General features: G+C 45.8%; 1 protein-coding gene across 2 annotated transcripts in view; it reads right to left on the bottom strand.

The window, feature by feature from the left end:
• The window catches only part of TET3 (tet methylcytosine dioxygenase 3), a 1,124,040-nt gene that overhangs the window by 807,289 nt on the left and 291,788 nt on the right, over positions 1–24,963 (bottom strand). The gene's annotated exons all lie outside the window — the stretch shown is intronic.

The raw sequence follows: 24,963 nt of genomic DNA, 5'->3' as shown, positions 1-24,963 counted from the left end.
AGCCGTGCAGTGCACCCAAATCGTAGCATTATTTAAAACAGAGTGCCATGTACCAGAGCGAGACAGCGAGTCCTTTGAGAGGGGCCGCAGTTACTAATCACATACACATTAAAGGAAAGGACCCTCCTGCATCTGGAAAACGTGCCGCCATTTTGGGTTTCCAAGGAAACCTGATGCGATTTTCTGGTTTTAAACGACGTGCACGGTACTGAAGCAAATCCATGTTTGAACTGATGTTATACTGCCGCATATGACTCTACATTAACCTATTTGTAATGCAAGGGCATTACATGTGTAAAGGTGACAAGAATTAAAGAAGATTGTGTTCAATATGATAAACTACGTTGACTACAGAGTTCAACTCAAGTCGATTTTGTAATTTTGTAAAAGAAAGTATTAAACAAGATCATCACTGCTTCACTAGTACAGCAAGGAAAACTCATGGCATTTATATCAAGTGCTTCCCTACTGCAGTCATAGTGCAATATCACAGCAAACCTTCAAAATTAAAAGCTGCACGCAGTTTTGTATTGAGTGCATTACAGTAAACTACTGTACAGCCACAGTGTATGAACTAAGCACAGAAAATAACCAAATTGTCATTCCAATATGTTGCTCACCGTTTTCCACCCCCAAGTGATCAACAACTATACCACAAAATATACAGATTCCACCTCCACACTACTTTTTAGACAAAGGGAGAACCCGTTTTACCTTGGAAACGATTGAAGACACGCTTTGAACATTATGTCCTTGCTGCCCATGGTTTGAATTTTGCCAATGAGAGGAAGAAGTGCTTACTCATACTTTTTTTAGGCAATTATGGACAGGAACAATTTGAGAATCTTCCATCTCTATCAGAAGAACAGTCAGTAGGACTCACAGAATATGAAAAATCTTTTAAAATGTTAGTTATACATTATGAAAAGTCTGAGTATTGTTCTTGAAAGGTATCATCTTGGTAGACGAAAACAAGAACCTGGGGAAACGGTGGAACAATTTATTACTGCCTTGCGAGCTTTAGCAAACTCAGTTGAATTTGGAATCAATTTGGATGAAAGATTATGAGATCAATTTATGATGGAATGTGGTGATGGCAAAGTAAGGGAAGCATTATGGTCCAAAGGTAACCCATCAGTAGAAGAGGTTATTAGAGTTACAAAGGAGGTGGAACATACAAGTAAATGTGTAAGAGAACTTGAAAAAAGAACAGAAAATTATAATAAGAAACAAGAGGTATTGCAGGCACCAGAAGTATTGTTTGTTTAAAATAAAAATACAACCAGGAGAAAATAATTTGGAAAAATCCAGCATATATAAGGCAAAAGGCAACAAGATTCAAGGAAAGAAAAGAGTTTGAAGACCGAAGGAAATGTTGCTGATGTGATAGCGTGCATCATTTGGAAAGCAGTGAAGATAGTCCAGCAATCAAGGAGGTGTGCAAGAGATGTAACAGAAAGGGACATCTCACTAACTGCTGCAGGACATTACAGGAAAACATAGAATGTATTGATGAACTGTGCGAAGGAATCGAAGAATGTACGTTTTCCATAGAAGACTGAAACATCAATGAAATTGAGGATGATGACGCAAATTTGGAAAAAACAACGGCAACAACAGAAATAAGTGGCATGAGGGGGCGCTGTTGTGCACATTGGAAAATGGCCACCTGATTTTGGTGCTCCGGTCTGTAAGAATCCTGAAATAAGATTATCCTTTACGGCTGTCTCTGGCAGCCACAGAAACAAACTGGTCTGTAGCTCAGACCTTGCTCTACAAAAGGTGCAAGTTCCGAGCAGATTCGGACTGCCGGCATCGATTGACACAGTGTTGAAGCCTTGGCGGGGTGACATGCATGCACAGGCCGGCTGTGGGTACCAGAGTGCTCGCACAGATACACCGCTGCGGAGGCCGTGGGAGGGGCCTGGAGCCCGCGGCTTTGCAACACGTATGCACGCGCCTCTTTGGGAATGCTAAGCACTGACCTGCCACAGCCTTGATGATCCTGCAGCCCACGTCCTGCCGAGTGGTGTGGCCTCGCGACCGACGGACCGCCCGCTTCGGGCGAACTTGGTAAACGCGGGAGTGGAGATCACTGGATTGGTACTGGCCCCGTGCGGGGTCTGGAGGGGCAGCTAGGCCCCGCGCACAGCGTATACAGAGAAGGGAACTCGGTACGCGCCCAGAGAGCTGCGGCACACACCCTCACGGGGCGGACATAGCCCCCAACACTGGTTGATTTCCGGGACAGCAAAAAAATGAGTAGACAGAGGCAACGGGTTGCAGCACGAAGGGGGTGGAAAAGACTTTATAATCCCCACAAACCCACCCGAAACATTGTTTAAACAGCGCTCGACAGCCCCATGTCACGGGGTCCCGCACGGCGCCAACAACAATAAGACTGGCACTGAGTGCTTCAAGCAACAGATCAACATCTGTGCGGCACAGAGGCCCCGTGCACTGGTAGTGCTACTATCTTCTACCAGATCCTGGTGGGACCGCTGGTGAGTTGGTAGGAGCTGTCATATCCTAAACTTCCGAGTATTCAATAGGTAGTCCTTTATTACCACCCTACACTACTGGGTCCGGAGAGGTGGATGCACGTACATGCTTATTGCCTGTAGCAAGCCAAGCTGCGGGAGACACGAACTGCAATCCCTGCCGCAGCAACGCCGGGGTAACTACTACATTCAGCTTCAGGGACCCGCACAGGAGCCCTCGGAGCCCGTGGGCGGGAGAACACAACAGCGGGTGAAATCCGTCCTGGGAAAGGCCACGCTTCTTGGATACAATGGTATGAGTGAAACTTCTTGTTAGCAGGAGCTGGATGGGTACGTGAGAGACCACAGTCCACCCTTTCACTCCGACACGTGAGACTAAACCATTGCAAGTGCTGTATGTCCTGGGATACAACACGCTCCCTGGATATAACGGCATATGAGAATCCTTTAGCCAGCAGGAGCTAGACTGATACGTGGGAGGTTACAACCCACTCGCTCATCCCAATCAACTGAACTATAACACCACAAGTGCTGCACAGAATCAGGCCCAACCACATGGCCTAAATAAAAGTCGTATCAACCCTTCACAAGTCCACGCAGCGGAATCCCTAGCACTGAACTCAGAATATAATAAGGCTCCTGGGCAGACTGAGGCGGAACAGTCGGAATACTGAGGTATAGCTACCAGTGCCCCAATGCATAGGCTCATGCAACAGCTCTGTATAAACTCACGACGAACAGCAAACACGTTGCCGCTAGCCTGGCTGCAATACACCACACGGAGACCTGGTGACCTGAAACATCCTTAACTAAAGCGGCAATACCCGATATGCTGGATACCGCCCTGTATCTACAAACAACTCGGTTTGGTCACTAGTATTTGGCCCATGAATCAAGATCCAGAGGGAATAACATAAGGATCGTGGGTGTTTCCGAGAAGTTTGGTAAGGGCCCGATGGAACCCCAGGTGGAAGCGCTCCTTAAATCACTTTTTGGTACTGAAGCTTTCTCAGACCACTTTCTTGTCGAGAGGGCGCATCGCACGCTCGCTCCTTTGCCCAAACATGGGCCACTCCCCGAACAATAATAGCCCGCCTGCTCAATTATAGGGATAGGGACACGATCCTAAAAATGGCAAGAGAACACAGCACCCTACACTTTGAAGAGTTTATACCCATCATTTTCGGCAGAAGTGCAGGCGAGTCGAAGGTCGTACGATCCAGTTAAAAGGATGCTGAGAGAATGCCAAGTCCAATATGCGATAATATTTCCGGCAAAGGTGAGAATTCAGCATGGAGGCAGAGCCCATTTCTTTGAGACTCCGGCAGCACCGAGGGCATATGTGGAGGCCTCCATACCCCTACCACCCATGGGAGGGAGGCCGGACCAGAATGGCAGACCGCTCCCGGAAGAAGAAAGACTAGATCCAGCAGACTGCGCAAAACGCACTCCAATATCTTTTTGATTACAGTAATACTCCCTGTACCCCCGGAGACCCCACGTGATACTGTGGTAACCGGGTCGTGAGCCCGGGGCAGGTGGCCATGTGGCAGCAACATGGCTACCCCAGGAGATATCCAAAAAGTTATAAAGGTTCAAGTTATGGGAATAGGGATACATCATCGGGTTGGGGTTGATGGTGCGGGGGCGAGGGAATGGGGCACATAGTTCGGTTATGATAAGTAAAAGTTCAAAAGCAGAGAGTTTTGTTGCATCGGACACGAGGGTACTGGCAGTTCCTCCTTATCTCCTGAAACCCAGATCTTTGGTTAAATGGTACTATGACACAGGCAGACAAGGGTATAACAGTCAAACCCCTTTCATAGAACGTTTGTGGTCTCAACAACCCGATTAAGGCCTGGAAAATAGCAGCTTACATCACCAGACATAACCCCCAGATCATACTACTCCAAGAAACATATGGATTAGGCCAAATATGTGCCGGTTTTCTCCCGAGATGGGGCCCGCTTAGACATTACACCCAATACTCGTCTCAGGCCAGGGGGGTCCTCACATTAATTCATCCGAAACTGGGGTTCCAACTCCGGGATACCAAGATAGATGCCCAGGGCAGGTATGTGCTGGTCTGGGGGAAAGTGGCAGAGAGACAGGTTGTAATTGTTAACACATATGGTCCTAACATCGATGACCCCGGATTTTACAGCACCATACGCAATATGCTAACCATAACAGATGACTCAGCGGTTATATGGGTGGGCGGGGGGGGAGACTTCAACACAATACTTGATACAACTCTAGACCGGTCATCAACTGCCTCCCGATCCCCAACCAAAGCCGCCTCAACCATACGACAGATAATGCAACAAATGTCCATGGTATATATATGGCGAGTATTACATTCCCAAGAGAAGCGTTTTACTTATTATTCCTCGGTACATAACTCAGAGTTACGGATCAACTACTGGCTGCTTAGCTGTTCCCTTTCAGACGTAGTGTCTAATTGTGAAATCTACTCACGCACACTCTCGGATCATGCCCCAATATCGATCACTTTGACTTTCCAAAATAACAAACCACATGTTAGAAGGTGGATGATGCCCCCTGCCATGTTAAGAGACCCACACGTATGCGAAACACTGCATATTGAAATAGAAGAATTTTTCCAACTAAATGAGCAGTCAGTGGGTAGATTTGCCACATTGTGGGAAGCGTTTAAGGTATGGGTGCGGGTTACCATCCTGGCAAAGTCCACTGGACTACTCAAATCAGTTAGACGAGATTTAGACGCAAAGGAAGCAAAGCTTCAACTACTTGAGTTTGAATACACCACCACACATAGTATAGAATATCTAGCAGATATACATACTACCCTGGACGAATTCAACAAACTCGCTGACCGAGAGGTCCTGTACATGGCCACCCCTGCCCGGGCACGTAGATACGGGGAAAGTAACAGGGCTGGGAAATTCCTGGCACAGATGCTCAAAGCAGAGAACCAACATGAGTCCATCACTTGTATACAGACACCTAGCGGTAATATAGTTAACCGAGACCAAGACATTAACGATACCTTTGCTGAATTTTATAGAACATTATATTCTAACCGTGACACTAAATCAAAAGAGGAGATAAACTACCTACGCGCACTAGATCTCCCAACACTCACTACAGAGACACAGATGTTGTTAGATACCCCCATTACTCTAGAGGAAATCGTAGAGGCAATCAAAGCTCTGTCCTCAGGTAGGACCCCGGGAACGGATGGCCTGGGTGCCGAACTTTACAAAGAATTCTGAGATACGCTGGACCCGGTGCTGCTGAAAGGTTGGGAAGAGGCGATGGAGCGGGGAATACTACCGGACACCATGCGTGAGGCAGTGATAATGGTTCTCCTTAAGCCCCATCGACCCGCACAAGACATGGGCTCATATAGACCTCTTTCGCTTATCAACACCGATGCCAAAATCTTTGCAAAGGTACTTGCGACCAGACTACTGCCTTACATGCCCATATTGGTACACCCTGATCAAGCCGGCTTCATACCAACGAGGTCCACGGCCCTGAATCTGAGGCGCCTCTTCGGAGTGATGGCACAGATAAACCCAAAGGCTGATTCGGTCTCGTAGACCTACCTGTTCTTGGTTCTTGAGAGATTTGGATTTGGCCGGTACTTCGTAAAATGCGTGCAGCTACTTTACGCAAATCCAGGTGCGAAAGTGCTAACTAATAATACCATGTCTCCCTCCTTTCTATTACACAGAGGCACCAGGCAAGGTTGCACCTTCTCCCCCATCCTATTTGCAATCACAATCAAACCTATGGCTGAATACGTCTGAAAGAATCACGCACATAGAGGTTTCAGAATGACCGCAACCCCACAGATAATTTCCTTTTATTCGGACGATACTCTATTATACATCCGAAACCCGAAAGAAAATTTGGGCCCCATCGTGGCAGATATTGAAAAGTTCTCCGAGTACTCCGGATAAAAAATAAAGGTTACCAAATCCGAACTGTTCCCACTAAACTCTAATACAGGCGGTGTCTCTAACATACAAGGATTCAAATGGTCCCCCGACCACGTCCGATATCTGGGAATTATGGTCTCCAGGGACAAAAACACACTATATGCTGATAACTACAGGGAACGACTACAGTCTCGCTCCACTAAACTACAATTCTGGTCCAAACTCCCCATCTCACTGTATGGACGAGTAGCAATTCTTAAGATGGTGGTGCTCCCTGTTAGGGAGAATTCTTTGTTAAGGCTAATTTCCCAAACCTAGTGAGACCCCCAGCAGCTTTGCTGGATTTTTGGGGTTTCTTTTTTTCTCCTGCTAAGAGTGAGACTCTTTTTCTCCCACTCTTAGACATTTGAGATATCCTTTGACTTTGGACTGTGTTTTATGGGCTATGGGGTCTTTTACTCCATAGGGCTTCATGTATTTTTGGTATTTGTGTTACACAGCACCCTCCGTGCCGTAACACAGGGGTGTCATAGTGACCCCCAAACATAGACTCCGTACCCTGGGACTGACTGCTGTCTCCCAGGGCATGTAAAGTCACCATTGGCTTTACTAGTCCTAAATTGTGAACAGAACCAGTACAAATCATCATATTGTGGGCGTACTGGTGGGGGCAATTCGATTGCCCCTGGGTCTGTTGTTCGAGGGGGCACTGTCCAGTCCCCCCCGAGCGAGTTTTGGCTGGTGGCAGTGGATACTACTTTTTTATTCAACCGCAAATATATTCCTATGGGATTTCTCATTGTTTGAGGCTAATACTTTTTAACATAGCCTCAAACATACCGCTGGTTTATTTATTTAATATTAATTCACCGGTTGGTATTTTTTGCCAGAACTCGGTTCCAAAATGGCGTTTGTGTTCGCTTCTGTGACTCCAACCCAAGTCGAGCCCTTTGTTCCACTTTTTGGTGGGCTTCTCCACAGAAGCCTCCAAAAGTGGTGCCACTCTGTCTGGGTACCACAAGGGGTGTAGGAGGGGGTTTAGGCACCCTGGACTGAGTTGCCTCGGCAACTCGAGTCGCACTCTTGTGTGATTGGCCCAGTGGTGAGCCGCCCGGCTCACCACTTAGCATGTTTGAGTGACAGCTAGGACTGATGAATGGGGGTTTTCTGCATAAAAGCAGGGCTTTGGGGACTGGGACTTCAGACATTGCCACAGGACCAAAGAATCCGAAGAGGGAGAAGCTGAGCCGACCTGCGACGACACCACCGGTGGAGCCCTGCTGAACCGACTCACCACTTCTTCCAACGACAGAGGAGATGTTCATCCCAAAGAGTCTTCTTCCTTTGACTGATGGGGATAACCAGTTTGCCCGCCTTTTCGCCTTCCCGGATCATCTCGTGGCCGCCTTGCCTGTGCCAAGCACCCCGGCAACCGGGATACCACGTTTTTCCACTACCGCGAATAAAAGGGTAGTACCTTTTTTACCGGAGAACTCCGCGGCTGGTTTCTTCCCTGGCAGTGCAACGACCTTCAGCTTTCCTCCACGTCGAGATCATCTCTTCCTCTGGACGACGACATGACTTGCACCCGCTGCCAGGAACAACTGCCCCCGCTGTAGGATCCTCTCCACTTTAAAGGTACTGTGTCCGCCTGGCCTCCCTCGCAACGGTCTGTGTGGGGTGACTCTTTAAGCCTCCACTTACCACTTGGGTTGGCCCTAGGCCGGCTAACTGAACTTTTATAAGCTGAAGAAATTCTTTGCTGAACCCCCTGCAAGACTTTTCAAGACTGTTAACTGTGTGATCTTGGGCACAGTGGTGCTCTGTACTCTCTCCAAGAGAGAGCCTGGCCTCTGAACTTTTTGCTCACTAGGAGACTTGACTTTCCTGCCTTGCTGGGTGCTTCCAAAGTATTGTGTTGTGTGCTTTTCCTAATTTCTGCCTTTTCCCTCCCTTTTTCTTAACTTATTAGAGTGCCATCTTTAGTTAAGCGCTCACCTCTGTCTGGAAATGAGTGGTGTTAACTAAGACTTGTCTAATAAGGAATAAGGGATGTATATATAGTAATAGTGACTGTGTTTTTGAACTTGCTTATAATAATAGTGCTGGAGTGTTTCTAAGTGTGTCTTTAAATAAATAATTATATACTTGGTTACCAAAGCTCTGGTCAGTGTTTGCTTGTGCTACTGTATTTTGGTACCTATCTTGTATACTCTATATGCTGTCTAACTCTTCTTGAGAGAAGTCTGGCTGCTCAGCCACAGCTACCAGGTAAATCTGGGTGGTACCGACTGCTACCAATTGGGTTTACTGCCAACACTTGTAGTCTTAAGCTTTTTGCAGTGGTCCGTAAGGGAACTGCACAGGTTTCTGCCTAACACTCCCTACGCTGCTATATCATTTTTGAATGACCTGAGAGAGTAACGACCACGGCACCTGGACGGGTGACACCGGATAGACTGGAACACATGCGGCACGCACGGAGACTGAGTCAACTACCCCAGACAATCCCACCAACACTCTTGCACGCCCTTACTTAATCACCCCCAGGTACCACACTGGTGTGGAATTATCGAGATATTGGCAATCAGCCCACTACCTGAGAGGTTGTCATTGGCAGGTGCAATGGCCACAGGAGTATGAATGGAAGATAAGGGGAGCTATTAGAGAGCATGTTAGAGGCGGGGCTAGAGGAGTAAGGAACCTGTATGCCAGTCAGACCCAGATCTGGACAGAGCCGCAACAGGGGAGACTACAAAAGCCGAGCGCTTCAATTCAGGATAGAGACGCATACTAACCAACCCTACTAACAATTTCCCTTTCTGCATACACCTCTTAAACTCCAAACCAAACACAACCAAAACCTACAGCACAAACCGCACAAACTTCACTACATTACAACAAAACAAAAACACACATAGCCTTGCACAACAGTACACGACAACTACCGGCTGCAAACACCCCAGGCCCAGCCAACGGACCCACCGGGCTGAGGCCGCCAATAGCACATCACTGCTCTCTTGCACTTTTCCTGCTTCCTCCCACTAACTCAACCTCCCCTCCTCTTTCAGAGCCACCAGAGCGCCAAGGGACCACTCTGGTGATGATAGTGCATGGTACAAATGTCCTTTAACATTAACATATCCCGATTTGGCAAGGCAGAGGCTTTTTCACAAAACTCAAGACATTAACTTCCTCATTTGTGTGGGGGGAGGGAGGGAACTGCAAGGCTAAAATGGTCCAAGATGGTGGAACCGTTCTCAAAGGGTGGGATCTCAGCTCCAGATTTTGAACTATACTACCTTGTGGCACAAGCACACTTTGCGAAGTATTGGTATGACACAGACGACATAGCCACACATCCCCCTAGAGAAATATGCAGCATCCCCAACAGATCTTCGATCTGTAATCTTCGATCCCAAACGCAAAGATACCTGTGAATTGGACCCTGTTAGTACTACCACGAGAGCATGGTTGAAGATATATAAAAGAATTGGCTTAACGACCGAGGCCCCATTGTGGAACTTCCCAGGCAGAACGCCCACATTTGACAAAGCTATTCAGAGGACCTGGGATCCACATAACCTATTTAGGATGCGGAATATGTTTCCAGATGGCATGTATTGTGAACTAAAAAATTTCACCGAAACAGTGGGTGGGGGACACCTAAAACTATTCCAATTCCACAGGATGAAGGCTGCTTTCACTGCCAAATGGCCCACTTTCCCGATTGAACCGCCTACACATGAATGTATTAGTGCAATGACAGAAGTGGATGGACACAGGAAGGGAGTTTCCGCATTGTATAACCTGGTCCAGACGCGCTCCAAAACATAATAATATCAAAGAGACCTGGGAGCGAGACTTAGGGGTAGAGTTGGGCGAAACTAGTTGGACCAGATACTGTCAACTCACCAAAAATGTCTCTATGAACTCAGGCCTGCGATTGATCCAATTCAAGGTACTCAACCAACTACACTATACCCCCGCTAGATTGGCAAGGTTTGTCGAAGGCCACTCAGGCAAATGCCCCAAATGCGACACCCCCATGGCAGATTCATACCATATGTATTGGGATTGCCCAGAGGTGGCGAAATTCTGGGGAGGGACGCAGAAATTCTTGAGGATTTTACCGGTATCCCAGACACTCCCTCCCCATTAAAATACCTGTTTGGGGACATTGGCAAGGTGGCTGAGACCACTAGACGGCTGTTTAACATTGCCTGTGTTGTTGCTAAAAGAAATATCTTGAAATGCTGGAAATCTGCATGCGCCCCAAAAAGCAAACAGCTCTTGAAAGACCTATCCATGATAAATGAAAGTGAGGAACAATTCATTATAACGGTTCCGCCGGCGTGCCGGCCCAAGGAAATAGGGTCATTGTTCCGGAGTTGCCTGTTCGATTTATTTTCTGAAGGAGATAATACCCTGTCACCATCTTGATCGCTTGTTAATGTAACAAACTGTTTTGGTACACTTATGCTTATTGTTTGACACTGAAATGTTAATTGCTTTTGCTGCTGTTCCGATATAACTTTCTCTGGGAAAAATAAAAGCTTAAAAAAAGAAAAGAAATAAGTGGCATGAACCCAAGTATGGCTATCGATTCTGGTGCGAAGTATACCTTACTACCAAAAGTTATTTTTGAGGACAATGTCAAAAGCAATATCACGTTGAAAGAAGTGAATGTCAGACCTGTCACATATGGTGGAAGACGTATGGACTTTGAAGGATGGTTCTGGTCCATACTGAAATTTAAGGACCGAGTAGCAAAAGGGAAAGTCTTGTCTCCAAGAAAGGAAGATTACCACTGCTGAGTTGGTCACATCAAAGGAGACTTAAAATAAAATTAGATCCCAGTGCCCAGGAGGCTGTGTATGAAGAAACTTTAACAGTCTGTGTTTCGTGAGGAACTTGGTACTTTGAAGAATTTCAATCATAAAATTCGGATGAAAGATGATGCCGTTCCAGTAGTCCAAAAAGTGAGACCAGTTCCTTTGACCACCAAGGGTGCAGTGAAGAAGGAACTAGAGAAAATGGAAGCACAGGGTGCGATAGAGAGGGTGAACTCATCAGAATGGGGTTCTCCTTTAGTTATTGTACACAAAGCTAATGGGAAAGTGAGATTGTGTATAGATCTCAGATGTGTAAATAAGTGTGTGATTCCAGACAGGCATCCGTTTCCCAACAGAACAGAAATGTTGAGCACTATTAAGGATGCCAAAATAATGAGCATTCTATATCCGAGGTCTGCATACCGCTAGATCAAGTTACATCCCAGCACTAGAAATATAACAGCTTTTATCACCAAAGAAGATTTATTACAATGTAAGAGGATGCCTTTTGGTTTTATTTCTGCTGCAGCTGTTTTTAGAGGCTAATTTATCACCCATTTCATCATATAGAAGGTGTTTTATGTTTCCAGGATGATGTGCTAGTTTATGGGAAAAACCAGGAAGAACATGACAATAGGATTCATAGAGTTTTAGACATAATTAAGGAAGCTGGTCTTACCCTTAGCAAGAACAAATGCAAATTCAGTAGGTCATGCATACAATATTTCGGTCATGAAATTTCAGACAAAGGCATCAGAACTAAGGTGGAATTAGTAAACACCATTATAAATGTTCCCAGTCCCACGAGCAAAGATAAAGTGATATTGTTTTTGGGCATGGCAGAGTATTACGCCAAATTCATTCCAGATTTAGCGGGTAAAACATTTAATGTGAGGAAATTGATCAAGAAGAATGCAAAATTTGAGTGGAATGAACAATGTGAATGTGAATTCCGTAAGATAAAAGTAGATTTGAATAAGGCTCCCACCTTAAAGGCATTCAATCCAAAAAAGAATTACCACTGATGCCAGCAACCATGGCTTAGGGAATGTATTATCAAGTTGAAGGGGGGTAGAATATCCCTTGGCTTTTGCCTCAAGTGTTTTGAGGGAGGCAGAATACAATTATTCGACCATCGAGAAGGAGTTGTTGGCTGTTAAGTGGTCCGTTGGAAGGTTTCGCACATTTATTTGGGGTACAAACTTTGTAGTGAGGTTGGATCACAAACCACTTAAGGAAATTCTCATGACCAAGGGGTTAGATAAAGTTTCTTCTAGAATTAGGAAATGGGTAGCAGGCTTACAATAGTATAATTGGGAGATATGTTCCTGGTGTCAAAAACAAGTCTGCCGACTGTCTATCGAGGTTCACAAATGTAGTTGATGACATTGACAATGATGGGAGTGATGAACAAATATTAAATGTCAATCAGGAGGTGGTTTCGGAGGACGCAAGCTATGACATCCGATTAAGTTTTAGAAAAGGTGAAGGAACATTTTCTGAATGGTGTGAAGAACAATGAAATTAGAAAAGGGGATATTCCAGAGGCTGTCTGGCATATATTTGATGAAATGCATATTAATAATAATGTTGTTTTCAGAGGTGATAAAGTGTATCCTCCTGCAGGGGTAAGGAAACGGATATTACAACTGGCACATGAAGGGCACCAGGGTATGACGAAGACCAAACAACTTATTAGACAAGATTTCTGGTGGCCTGGTATGGATCTAGAAGTGGAGAGGCTCATAAGAGAATGTTGTGCATGTGAAGATTCAGCCAAAGGGCACATCACAAGACAAGAACCTATGACGGTCATGTCTATACCCAGCATTCCATGGGAACGTGTTGGTTTGGACATTGTGGGTCCGGTGAGAAGTGAAGGAACCATAACATTTTGCATAGTGCTTATTGACATTTTATCCAGGTGGGTGGAGATTGAATGAGTGAGTGAACAATTTATGCTCTAAGGATATCATCTCATTTTTGGATGTAATTTTCAAAAGAGAAGGATATCCCACCACAATCATCACTGATAATGGTGTACAGCTAGTGTCAGAAGAGATGAAATAGTTTCTTAGAGACAATGGGGTTGAACATAAAACAAGTTCTATATATCATCCCCAAACAAATGGAATTGTTGAGAGATTTAACAAAGTCATGAAGAACAGCATTAGTGGTGCTCTAGCAAGGAATGGTGACGGTAAGAAGGCAGTGGAAGAGACCATTGTTGCACATAGGTTTACATCGCATACTACCACAGGTATATCACCATTCGAGATGCTGAGGTAGGAACCCCAATATGAGGGTTTGTCCTCCATGGTTGGGTAGAGCTCAAAAGAGGGATTTCAAGGATGTGGAGAAGAAAATGCTCTGCACACAGGTAAAGAACAAAATGTATTTTGATGCCAGAAAGGCAGTGAAAGAATGCAATGTGAAAGTAGGCGATTGGGTGCCTTGTAAACTTCCCCAAATATCTGCAGGTGTCATGCCAAGTGGTCAGGACCTATACAGGTAATGGAGGTTTCATAGATCTGTGAAGGTTTCTGATGGTAGGGTGTGGAATGTCAACAGGATTTGCAAGAGTTGTAATCCATCATCCATGAGTGCTTAATAGGAATGCAAGCCATGGAGGGAACAATAAACATGAGAAAAGAAATGTAATGCAGGGGAAAGCGATCCAACGCACAAAAACGTGTATGTGGGAAGCCTTCTTATTTAAAAGATTATGCAAGTTAAAACTATCCCCACACTTTAACTGCATTGTACAAACCAAATGTACAGTGTATATACATATTTGTAATTTTAGTATTAACAGTTCATTGTAGGAATCTGTTTTAGTATCACTTGCTTCTTTTTTGCAGCATCATTTTGTTTCAGTTGTTTTTGTTACTTAAAATTATCTGCATTAGGGTTACTTCCAGTATATCCGTTGGAGACAGAATCTCATCTTTCCAATGTTTAGTGTTATTATGTATAAAGAATGGAGGTGTGTAATATCTTATTACTTAACAGGGTTCTGTGTTCCATGCTTCACAATCAGAGCAGCTGTAGAACACAGAACATGGAATGCGAGGGGAAAGATGCTTAGGAGGAATGTTCAGGATTCATTACAGTTGTGTTACTGACAGAGCCAGTGGGATAACCCTTACACTCAATAAAGCATCAATCATTTCCTGCATAGTGTGAGTGTACCATCATTTCAGTATAACCATCGGTGAGAGTGAACATAGCAGAGGGAAACTGACAAAGGGGCAAAGCCCGAAAACTTGTTTAAAAAGACTTGTGAAAGCAAGAAGTATTGCAAGACAAGGGGAATGGAAGTGTTCCCCTTCTCAATTGGGATCTGAGCTTGGTCGAAGGAGATCCAGGGGAAGGAAAGCTGTCACCCAAAGTTCACCGAGAAGGGAACAGTCTTATGAATTTGTGGAATACAGTTCCTGATGGATTTGCATCCAGAAGAGGGAGACCCAGGGGTGAAGCAGTCACCCAAAGTATACGTGACGCAAACCTTTGTGTTTGTTGTGGAATGCATCAGGCCCTCGAGGGCAAGAGACTTATTGAAAAGAGACTTTACCATCAAAGAACCCGATAGCTGGAACGGAATTGTCGGCTCGTGCTGACAAAGCTCGAGCGTATGCTGTGCTAGCTGGAACGGAACTGTCGGCTCGTACTGAGAAAGCTCGAGCATGTGCTGTGCTCCAAAGACCCACCTTGTCCCATGCTGAAAACGTGGGGAAGGGAGACCTCAAGGCAATCACATCCTGGCATATTATTTGAACACTGTTTCTTTCATTCTGATTCCCTATCCCACACTCTTTCTGTAATTAGTTGTAAGGAATTGGCAATAGGTTTTTCTTAGTATATGCCCTTTTTTTGACAATGCCACCAGGACTGCCTTATTTTTCATTTGATGGTCGACGCTTGCTCCCATCTTAGATTTAGGTTAAGCGTTTTTCCACCCTGCATTTATAGTTCAATAAACACCCTTGAACTGTGATCACTTGTGTCGGTCTTTACTGTTGCCACCATGAGTTCCTTACAGCTTTCTCATCCCTTGATCTCACCCTCAAAAACCCATAATAGGCCCTTTAACCTTTCCGCTTTTATAATGCTCAGTGTGGGATGTAGCCATCTCCTGATCTAGATTCACTCGGGAACTTTGTAAGCTCACCCTGCACTAACAAATTGTTAGTAGCTACCAGAGGATCTGGGAATGTGCCATTCAGGCATTCTGCTCAACTAAAGTCCCCTTCCTCTCATGCCCTGGCGTCCCTTTCACTGGTTCTATATGTTACTCTTCTCTTTCTACTCCTTGGTCCAAACTCTACCCACTTTGAGAAACCGGACAGTGTTCTCCCACCTGCTCCCTTGGGAACTTCCATTCAGGTGGTCAGGGAAGAGCCACCGATTTTGGATCCTGACCCTGGGGGTGGACAAGCGAGGATCACCCGAGTGGAGGGTCACAGGGAATTAGGAAGAGAATACCTGAGGGTGAGACACCAACCCACTCTCCTTTGGCCTTTATGGGGTATTTTCACTCTTACTGCATCTCCCCCTCCCCATTTCCAATAAGTACTGGGAAAAGGAGGTGGTGTTCAGGAGCAATGAGGATTAGCCATAGGAACAACATAGGGATACAAAGTGAGGCTTACCATCTAACACCTTTGAATTGTCCCACTAATAGAGTCAGGCATGTTTCTCCAACTGTGCACACCTGACTCACCTGCAGTATAAAACGGGTGGTTCTGCCAGAAGCATTGAGCGAGATGGCGTTGCTATATGGAACCAGGAGGTCAAGGAGCAGAAGGCTGCAAGGAGAGGAGCTCTGCAGGACCTGTGGAGTGCAGGACGCTGAGACAATGGCACTGTATGTGTGTGAGGGGTTGCAGCATGGCGAGGGAGCCGTGCCTCCAGGAAGCCGGAGCGGGACAGAAGGCAGTCTATCAGCATTGTTTAGGCCAGTGCTCATGCCCCTGGGATGTGTGCAGGTCGCAGAGGTGGCAAAGGGGCAAGTGGTGACAGTGAGCTTGACCCAAACTCAATGACCTGCTTGTCTGCACTGCGCTACTATTGTTGAGTTTCGCGAGCCAGAAAGAAACTAAATAGCGTGGGGGGTAGCTGGTGTGGGAGCAGGAGCATTGAAAAAAGTGAACAGCCCGGTGAGCGAAAGCAGGAAAATGCAAAGCAAAGCAAGAGAAAGGCAAAGCGAAGCAAGCGAAGAGCGAAAGCTGGAATGTGTGAAAAAAAGTAAAGCGGAGTAAAAGAAAAGGGCACTAGAGGTACGGAAATAAAGAAACAGAGCAAGTGCGTAGGTGACGTGGAAACAGCCAAAAGTAGTTGCGAGCTACCTGAAAACGAGAAAAACAGCAAAGAGACAGAGAGAAGGAAAATCGGCAGCCAAGAGAGGATACAAGCAACCAGAGGGCGAGAAAGAGGGTACAAGCAGGGCTCAAGTCGAGGGTACACAGGGGGACTGAAGCACAGTACAGTGGAAGAGAACAGAGTGAAGGAGGCACAGAGGAAGAAAAGGTGCCAGAGAATAAGGAGACGGGTTAGGTCACAGTGGTCATGCCTGGGAGGAGCAAAGAACTCAGCATTCTCAAAAGTCTCCGATACTAACCCCCCCCTCCCCCCCTCCACACCCCTCATGAAAGAACTGTACAGTGAAAGGTAAATCCTGAAAAGAGGAACTTTTGGTTGTTTGTAGAACTTTGTGAAGAGAGACCTAGACTTGGGGAAGGGAGCTCTGAGATACCCAACAGGAAATGTTTTTTTTGTTTGAAACTGGAACGATAAAAGCTAGGGAAAGGGAACCCCAAGAGACCCAGAGCCATTGTGAACTCTATTGACTTAAGGCAAGAGCCCTTCGTGGAAGGTTCCAAGGGCAACCCTTTTGAGTTTAAATATTTTTATTTGGCAGAACTACACCTATTTAGGTTCAACTTATGTTCTACATTAAAAAAACTAAACCTGACAGCTCTGTGTACATCAAGTGTAGGAAGGCTTTGCTGGGTGAAGGATGTTATGGGACCCCTGACTGGGGATACATGGGAGGGAACGTCATTTGCAGGCAGGGGCTGCTGTGCTTCTATAGGCCACAGCTCTGCTTCGTCCTTTCCCACGGCGAAACCCACGCTGCTGGTATTGGTGGGGCGATTGACCATGGGGACTGTAATTGACCCTGGGACTGTAAAATGAGGCACTAGACTTGCTTGTGCCAGCTTTCCTGGTCTGCAAAAATCATTGTGTTCAGAAGTTCCGACGTGTGTTGAATACCACTTTCTGAATGAACGGTATTAGATATTAGTTTGTTAGATATTTGACCAAGGGTTTTGGTGGTTTTATGCCCATTTTTTGTGGTTTCCAGCTGGTCATCAACCGCTTTACCAGAGAGGAGAGCCTCCTCGATGGGCTTGTTAATAAGGGGCACCTGTGTTTCTGGCTTAAAGTCAGAGTCCCTAAGTTAAGAGTGTCTTTAGGAGGGTTCCCTCCACAATGACTCTTCCTGGGTTTTCTGCAAAATCTACAACATTCTTCAGGATGTTTTGACCCTCGGTGGCAACCTTGAGAAGGTGTGAATGAGCAGGTTCTGGTATCGAATCAAGAGGTTTTACAATGTCATCCCACTGTGTGCTGCTGTAGCTGGCAAGCAGGGTGGTAGTGTTAGCTATTCCGGTTAAGTAAACACCAGAAGAAGTGATACGCTTACCTAGCGTGTATAGCCTTTTGCACTCCTTGTTGGGAGGTGCAGTGTAGAACACCAGATCTCTTTCCGGTAGAAGTAACCACCAGAGAATCCAGCTTGACGTGTCCTCCAATGTTAAGTGGATCGGAAGGTGATGACTTGAATGTTTTCTCAACCCATGTGTTAACAGCTCTGGTAAGGGAGGGGGCTCATAGCGATGGAGAGATCCTTCTATTGATAGACTCCAAGAGAGGTATAGCCTGGCTAATGGGTTTTCTCTTGTTGGGGAGGTCCTCAACGAAGTTGGTCCCTAAGGGTCTAGATTCCTCTTTCTATTCCAAAATGGTGAGCTGCCTTTTTATGCAACTCATTAAAGTAACTGGTCTGCAATAGGCGAGGTATGACCGCTCAACTGCTATGGGGTCGACAGGGTCTGTAAAGATGAGATCTGGGTCATCCTGGTCCCTAGTCTCGTAAATAGGAGTCACCATCTTGGCCAGGGTCATTCAGGTCAACCACCCACATGTCGTGGTCTTCTTGATTGCACTGCAGATCCCCTTGCTGAGATCCCTGCAAAGGCTCCCTTGATGTGAAGGCTCTAAGGGGCATGGGCCAGGGGGGTGGGTTTGTTGAGTGGGTACCACTGGCACTAGAGGCTGCTCCACAGGTTTTTGTGGAGTGGCCAACCTGCTCAAAGTCTACGAAAAAGGGGATTTTTCCCATGGTTTCTCGAAATTGTGTTTGGGTCCAATGAGTCTCTGACAGGATGGTCCTTGCCACCTCAGGAGTAACCTTGGAGGTTACAGGAGGTGCCTCTGTAGGACAGTCGGCCCTGGGTGTGTCCTTGGGGCTTTCCCTACGGCATTTTTTGTGGAGGGCGGAAGCTAAAGTTAAAGATTCTTCCTGCTAGTGCTCAGAGACCTCATGGGCCCGTTTGCCACAAGCAGAGGGCTCTTTATAGTGTTTTTTTCAGTATGGGAATGAGATTTGTGGTTTTTTTCAACGGCTGTCTCAGCCATCGAACAGTGTATATGCACGCTTATTGCCAGAGTGTCTGTACGGTCGCCTTGTGGTACATACGTAGACATAACCACAGCAGGCTTGGACGGCGTATCCGTAGGTCAAGGGGCACCTTCTGTCGATGAGCGACTTCAGGGGGTGTGTGCTGTCATCGCATGAGGCCTTCCTCATAGCAGCGTGCTGCGACTCCCTTTCGAGGCTCGGGACAGGCAAGCAGGTCCTGGTATGTTCCTCTGTAATGTCCTCGAGCTCTGACTGCCTCGGCCTTCGTGATCCGAAACCAAGATCCCCGCAGGATCTCCAGCTCCACCGACATGGCATAACCCACCCACCGTTTAGTTTGACGCTCCTTTAGGGACTTAGGCCTAAATAATTTGCATGATGTGCAGCAGGTCTCCGAGTGATCACATGGAAACGGTGTGGTTAGACAGCCTGTGTGCGTCATTACATGGAAATGTTCTATTGCACTTGGGGCAAAACTTAAAAAGGAGTACATTCCATAGTGGAAGGTGGACACAGACTCAGCAAGACAAAGGAAGTGGGGGCAGGCATTCTAACAAAAGAAGGATAAGTCCCTCCGCTCTCCCTACTTGTTAAGCCGAAGCCAGGTGTAGGCCAAAGCCCGTCGTCGGAACAGACGGCTGTTTCAGTGTTCGGAATCAGGCGTCACAATGCTCCGTAGATCAGCTGTCTAAGAAGTGCGTCGATCGGTAACCGACAAGAGAGGTTTGGATGGCAGTAACTGACAAAGTAGCTTTCTGCTACGGACTCCACGAAAATACAACTAGCCACGATGGTGGAAACAAATTATATGAGGGACATAGACACGTTAGCAATCATGGGTACAGGGTACATTACACTAGGCATAGTATTAGTCACGCCCTGTCAACGTCCCTTTTCAAACTTCGAAAAACGTAATGTGCAATACTCTGCAACTTCCACTAGATGTCAGCCTACATCTCTAGCAGCCCTGTCCAGGACACTGCAACCTGAAGAGCCACAGTTCAAAGCTAGCCCACGCTCCCTGACCATCCCAGCTTGTCTGCCTGCAGAAGATGCCCATTCGGAGAGTAAAAGGGAATTTACTCCGTTTCCTGTGCATTGATTCAACAAACCAACATCGACGCGGACTGCAAGCCCTCACAGAAGGCTTCAAAACCTAACCTCTCCCGAGCCAAAGATAGTCACATCACATACTGAGCAAGTGTCTTCATCCTTTGGCTGTTAAAATGTTATCAAAGAGGAACCTTGCATGCAGCCTTGACTACCCAGGTATCACGGGTATAGAAAACAAACAGAGTAAATGTTTCCGATCAGAATTAGTTCCTTACGAAAACCGCAAAGGTGTTCATCACTGGAGTAAGATTAGTTTAATGTCCTGGACTCTGTTTTCCAGTGATTTAAAATTACAACTCCCATCAGTCCTTGCCAACATAGTCAATGGTGAGGGTGTACGGGAGTCTTAATCTAACACATAAGGAGAGTGGCAGGTTGTAGACCCCTGCTTCAGGGTTTCAGGAATGCAGCATATCTGCTCCCATTTTAAGAAAATCTTCCCTGCGGGCAAACAAACCCTGGCAAAAAAATCCCTCACCACTGCAACAGCCATCAGCACAAAAAAAAGCTATGAAAATGGTGGCAATTGTGCTTTACAAATGCTCCTTAACATAAATATCCCACATAAATATACCATCACACTTCATTGTATGATTGATCTTTTAAAGACAAACAGCTGTTTGCAGCTATACGCTTCTAATATACAAAACTTATTTTGATACATTCAGCCCCTGTGTAGTTTGACTTCAGATATAGAAATGAGCATGCTGCAGTTTTATAATACACATTTCCCTGTGCAGTTATGTTCATAACACACACACACAGTAACACACCCAGCTCCCTAGACAGTTACACCTCTATATCACATGTACTTTCGTCGCTAGGTGTCAACAATCTTTCAACTGTCTTCTACATTATTATTAGGTAATGAGTTTTCGCTGGTTCAAATGTAGCGACAGGGTGGGTGGGGAAGGCGATGACAGAACTGGCTTGGAATGTATTGACACAGGCGATATTGTCCACCTCAAATAAGCCACCATGAAGGGTGTATGGAGTAAGAATTATTTGGGAGCATATATAAGCGCCTCTATGATGTGCGATTAAATTGCTGTTTATTTGCTGTTTATGGCTGGTCGGACGCAGTAGATAGACTTGCGACTGGAAATGGAACTGAAGCAGGGAATCGGATGGGACTGGGAGGGCGGGGTAGTTTGATGTTCGGGTTGGACGGTGTCGTACTGTCAGGGTATTGAATAATGAAGTTTCAATAATAAATGTATTTGTTTGTGATGTCCAAAAATGCAATAAAATATATATTTTTTAAAGGGATACACTGACTCAAATTGTAGAATACATTGACTCAACTGCCGTTTAAAGCTACTCATGAGTATTTACAAATCAAAACATGCTCTTGTACCCAGAATACTTGTCTGCATCAGCACGTCACGGTGGACTATGCCTTCAATAAAAGTCGCATGAAATCACATTACTTGCAGCTCTCTCCCACTGGGCGGAAATGGTGATAGGAATTAGTATGGCCATGGGTAGTCAATGGGTGTGTCCCTCCTCACATGCCACCCCCACCCCCTTCTAACAGTACTTCAACGAAGCGCCACGTTACAGCCCACAATGATGATTGGTCTGGTATAACATTCCTTTAAAAGCAACTTCATTGTACACTGCAGTCTGTACATCAAGCATTGTAAACACGTGTCTGTATGTACTTCTCCCCAGTCTTAATACAAAAGTAAAAAGTTCAAATACGTTGAAGGCTAATCACAGGTGTAAAGTAAACTCCATCATCGGACAGCCCAATCACTGGATCGCTTTGGCATGAAAGCTTTCAACAACGCTAGTCGTTTTACACACACAAAAAAACACTGAAACGTTCTTGTTATAACAAGGTTAAACCATTACGCGGGTCTCATCAAACGGTGGGTCTGTCAGGCACTTCAACTGTGATGTTTTAGTAAAGATGGGTTCCCAAGATCAACTCTTACCGCAAATCCTTAATATCTACGAAAAAGCTCACGAAATGCAACTTACGTTTGCTGACTCCAACAGATAAGGAATGAAATGAAGAATAAAGCAGGCGTCCCGGACAAAACGTGCTACTAAGAGGAGGGAGCAGGAAGCTGGTGAGATATTCAGTCTACACTCTACACACGTACGTATACAAACAAACAGCCGTGGGGGCCATTATACCCGACATGGATTGCACGTATTTAGTGCACTTCCTCAGTGCCTTGCCAATGGTCAATGGGTTTGTGATAAAAGGCAGGTTTGCAGAGGACGACTTCTCCCTTTTAATCCAAACGACTGCCGTTTTAAAGCAGAAGCTCAGAGAGTGGATCCAGCTTTCACGTAGCAATAAAACCCTACGGCAGCCTGCACTAAAAGTTAAAACGTTGCTTTTTTCTTCAAGCTGGGACCACTTCAAGGCCACGAGTGAAGAGAGAAATTGCATGCCAGGCTCTGCCTACGATATTTTGTTTAATTTTTTTGTTTTGTGATTTAGTTTATTACAAACATTTTACACGGTGTGTCACAGGTCTTCCAAATGTCACCTGAAAACCATTTTGCTCTTTGCATCTAAAAGGTTCTTTAAGTATAAAATAACATCGAACATGCTGATCGCTTAATTGTCCGTATTGATTTTGTTCAATATTTTATCTAAAAATGTCAATCCTGCACAAACCAGGGCTTGTTTTTCACCCAAAAGGAACAAGTTCCACCATTCATCTACTGAAAAGGTATTTGCATTATTGACGTGTTCCACAAGGAATAGTGCTCTTTCAGCAATCAGTGCAGGACAAATCGTTAAAAGATGTTTGACTGTTTCGATGCTCTCTTAAATGTTGCAAAATCTACAGACAGTATCATTGATCTGCTGTTTCTGCGCATGTAGACGCTCCTTTGTTGGGCATAGATTTAACTTTAAGCGCAGAAACTTATTTAGATTATATCTGCTCGGAAATGTGGGCAAATATTTCAGGGTTACGTTTAGGGCCTTTGGTTAGAGAGCCAGATGTTTTAACAATTTGTATTGTTCACTTTCATAAAGAGTCTCAATCCTGTTTTCTTAGTTTGTCTTTTACCCCACAAGGGTTGGTCTCCAGATGCGCAAGATGGAGCATGCATTTTTCTTTCCACTTGTCTAGAAGGCCCAATTGCATTTCATCTGCAAGTGGATTTAGAATTCTGTAGGGACTTGCTACGTTGGCCATTGTTATTTTCCTCAGCAATGATAAGGTTTTCCATACAATAATAGATTGCAGACCTAGTTCAACTCTGATGGCAACCACTGGCAGGCTCTTTGGCAATTTCAGGGTTGTTTTCCAAAACGTTCCCTCAAGGGCATTCCAGGTTTTCCACAAGAGATTTAGACTGGCTTCGCCTCCTTAAGTAAAATTGGAACTACCTTTTGTTTATAAAAAAGGTAAGAAGCAGTAACAATGAAACTTTCCATATCGCACGCGCAATATGGACCGTTGTGAGGCTAGCATTTTGTTTTTTTTGTTGTAATTCTGCTAGCCAGATCTTTTCTTCTATTGATTTGTTAAATATTTGATACCAAGGTAACAAATTGATTCAACCGGCTGGAGTGGTTCACAACCTATTCTCCATCTAAAATGTGTGCCCTTTTTACCAAGTTCCTAGCCAAATGAAGTAAATCATTACTCGACATACAGGGCCTCATTACGAGTAGCCCGGTAAAAGCGGGTTCATTACCGGCATGCCGGAATGAGTGGGTCCGTGCTCGTATGAACCCGCTAATAGCGGGTGATTACGAGTATGCAAGCATGCGCGTTCCCCCATACCGGTAATGGTAATACCGCCATGCCGCTAAAGGGCCTCCAACACCCCTATACCGTCATCGCGGGACCCGCCCATAGCGGTACCGCCTCATACCAACCCCTAAATACCGGCACGGTAATACCGCCATGGTAATACCGTGTTCACAAAAAACGGACCCTGAAATTACGTCATCACGCAGGAACGGGAAATGGGCCAGCGGCCATCTTTAAAATCACAATCCATTGCCATCCTCCCCAACCACCAGTCCTTTTGTGTTGTGCTGTGGCAGAAAATAACCAGGATGTCCAAGGCAACCAGGAAGACGACTCCCAGGAAGCGCAAACAGCGTTTTTCAGACACTGAGCTCAGTATGCTCGCCAACACCCTGGCCCAGCATGCGGACACCATCAGGAGTACTGACATGAAGCATGCGGCCAAGACCAAAAAGAAGGAAGTCTGGCAGGAGGTCGCACAGAGGGTGTCGGCAGTGGGAACCACCCCAAGGAGTGTGCGTGACTGTCGCAAGCAGTGGGATGACCTCCGCCTCAGGGTGAGGAAGATCCTGGCAAACAGGAGGTCCGCCATGGCGACAGGCGGGCGGGGGGGTCACACTCACTTGTGAAGTTGATGCCATGGGAGGAGACAGCCAGTACCTTTATAGATCCCAAATCCATCGAGGGAATCAGAGCAGGAGGTGGGCACCGCATCATCCCCAGAAGAAGGTGAGTGACCCATCACATCCCTGTAGGGTAAACCATGATGTGGCACAAGTGACGTGGAAGTGAGACTAGGCAAGGCAATGCATGTCCCAGGCCCACATCAACATATCCAGTCAAGAATGTGTGCCACACCCTGCCACACACAAATGCATGCTGAGTGCCAATCCCAATACATGTGCAACATGACCCGACCGTGCCCATGTAACTCACCACACAGACACCATACCAATGCCATGCCACCAGCCATGCATTGATTGCCCACATGCCCCCTCAGAACACCAAATGCCACATCCCTGTAATAATTGGATGCATGAATGGATGACCATATCACAGCGCAATAGATTATCGCTGCCATGTGACACCATCACTGATGACCTGCACCTCTTCTATCCCCCAGGCACCGATGAGTAAGATGACAGG

This window comes from Ambystoma mexicanum, chromosome 10 (genome assembly GCF_040938575.1).
Source record: "Ambystoma mexicanum isolate Mex_15411 chromosome 10, UKY_AmexF1_1, whole genome shotgun sequence".
Lineage (NCBI taxonomy): Eukaryota > Metazoa > Chordata > Amphibia > Caudata > Ambystomatidae > Ambystoma > Ambystoma mexicanum.
Note: the sequence above shows the minus strand (reverse complement) of the source record. Positions and strands in the feature narration are given on the sequence as shown.